Below are 2,500 nucleotides of genomic sequence, written 5' to 3' on the forward strand. Positions count from 1 at the left end.
CGTGAAATCCCTCTAATGATCATGAAAATAGCATCGGATCACTTATCTGACCATAAAAAGTGAACCAAAACCCTATTTGAACAAACTTTTTGGTCCTATGAAAAATTCACTTTTCATATATGTCATGGTCGAAAATTTTCTAAGTCCCAAAAAATCACATATTCTCGAATATCTCGAAAACTACTTATCGGACAGGGGTCAACCAAGGTGTTTTAGAAAGGTCTTTACTAGCTCTATTTAATGAGCCATAGCGACTTTCAAGTGATTTTTTGACACTTTTTCGCATATCGGCATCCTTGGTTCCCATACTGGCCATAGGCCATAGGGCACCGAACGGCCAACTTTTGGTCCGGGGGTGAAATTTTTTTTTCACGAGATTTTGATGAAAATGGCTTCGGAACGCGTTTCTAATAATGAAAAGTGAAACCAAACAGTATTTGCGAAGAAAAAATTGTCCTATGAAAAAATCACTTTTTCTTAGGGTACGGGTCAAAAATTTTCTAAGTCCCAAAAAATCACTTATTCTCGAATATCTCGAAAACTACGTATCGGACAGGGGTCAACCAAGGTGTTTTAGAAAGGTCTTTACAAGCTCTATTTAATGAGCCATAGCGACTTTCAAGTGATTTTTTGACACTTTTTCGCATATCGGCATCCTTGGTTCCCATACTGGCCATAGGCCATAGGGCACCGAACGGCCAACTTTTGGTCCGGGGGTGAAATTTTTTTTTCACGAGATTTTGATGAAAATGGCTTCGGAACGCGTTTCTAATAATGAAAAGTGAAACCAAACAGTATTTGCGAAGAAAAAATTGTCCTATGAAAAAATCACTTTTTCTTAGGGTACGGGTCAAAAATTTACTAAGTCCCAAAAAATCACATTTTCTCGAATATCTCGAAAACTACTTATCGGACAGGGGTCAACCAAGGTGTTTTAGAAAGGTCTCAACAAGCTCTAAATAATGGGCCATAGCGACTTTTTAGTGATTTTTTGACAAATTTTGTCATATCGGCATCCCGAGTTCCCATACTGGCCATAGGCCATGGGGCCCCGAACGAAAAAATTTTGGTCCGAGGGTCAAAATTTTTTTTCTCATAAATTTGTTCAAAACGCCGTCGGAACGCGCCTTAGATCATGAAAAGTGAAAAGAAACAGTATTTTGCAAAAGTTGGGGTGGCCTATGACTTACATGGCCACGTCCTAGGTCCGAGTTCCCGAGGTCGTGTTCTTCAGTGGCGGAAAAAAATGGCCACTTGTGGGAGATGCAAAATGTTCATTTTGTATTATAGGGGACACACTATCGAAGCGAAAATTTCAGAAATGGCCTAAAACGTGAAGAAATGATGGGGTATGTACGAAAAGAAGGTTTTTATGGTCAAACGGTGAAAATTTTTTTTTTATGAAAAATTTTGGTCTCCCACCGTTCATGAATTTCTAGGACCAAAAATCGAAAAATTTGAAAACTTCACGATCGAAAGGGAAACGCATATGTGGTGTTCCTAGGTGTGTACGGTGTACGAAAAACGGGTTCACGATGAGATATCAGGCAAATAAGTGGACCTAAAGTGAGTTATACGGGTAAGACGAGGTGTCCAAAGACCGAAATAGGGGTACCAACTGAGAACGAAATGAAGGTCCCCGAAGTCGCCATACAAGTTATAGGAGGTGTCCAAAGTACGAAAAGAGTTCCATATTCGGCTGTTCCTACTATATGGTTCCCTGATTGCTGCTCCAAGGAGTAGTGAGGAAGTGTCCAAAGGTCTGTTGGGGGTATCGAGGTGATACCCTCGACGGACAATATGCACGAAAAGTGGTTCGATGATCTATCCTGTAGGTCGTACGGCAGCCATACCCGGCTGGAAGTACCGCGGTAATTCCGCAATAAAACGTTCGCCAGACGAACAAACAAATTGAATTAGCTCATCGTAGTGTACGGAAACGAAACGAAAATGTAAGGTGATTAGGGATCCGGGAGCAATCTCGCGATCCCATGGTTCGGTGTAAGAAATGATACGAAGTGTTCATAAGTCTCCTCTGGAGGCAGAACCATCGTAGCAAAGTTCGGGAACCCAAGGGTCACAAAAACTCGTAGGACGATATCCACGAATAATCGGGGACTTGTGGGGACTACCGTGCCCTGACAAGTCAACTACACCTTAACTGGTGATGGTCGTCCTACGGGGACCTGCGGGGAACAAAAGGGTCACTAAAACTCGTAGGACAATATCTCCGAATAATCGGGGACTTGTGGGGACCACCGTGCCCTGACAAGTCAACTACACCTTAACTGGTGATGGTTGTCCTACGGGGACCTGCCGGGAACCCAAGGGTCACAAAAACTCGTAGGACGATATCCACGAATAATCGGGGACTTGTGGGGACTACCGTGCCCTGACAAGTCAACTACACCTTAACTGGTGATGGTCGTCCTACGGGGACCTGCGGGGAGCAAAAGGAGTCAGAAACAATCGTAGGACGATATCCACGAATAATCGGGGA

The sequence above is a fragment of the Anopheles stephensi genome, unplaced genomic scaffold (assembly GCF_013141755.1).
Source record: "Anopheles stephensi strain Indian unplaced genomic scaffold, UCI_ANSTEP_V1.0 ucontig170, whole genome shotgun sequence".
Taxonomy (NCBI): domain Eukaryota; kingdom Metazoa; phylum Arthropoda; class Insecta; order Diptera; family Culicidae; genus Anopheles; species Anopheles stephensi.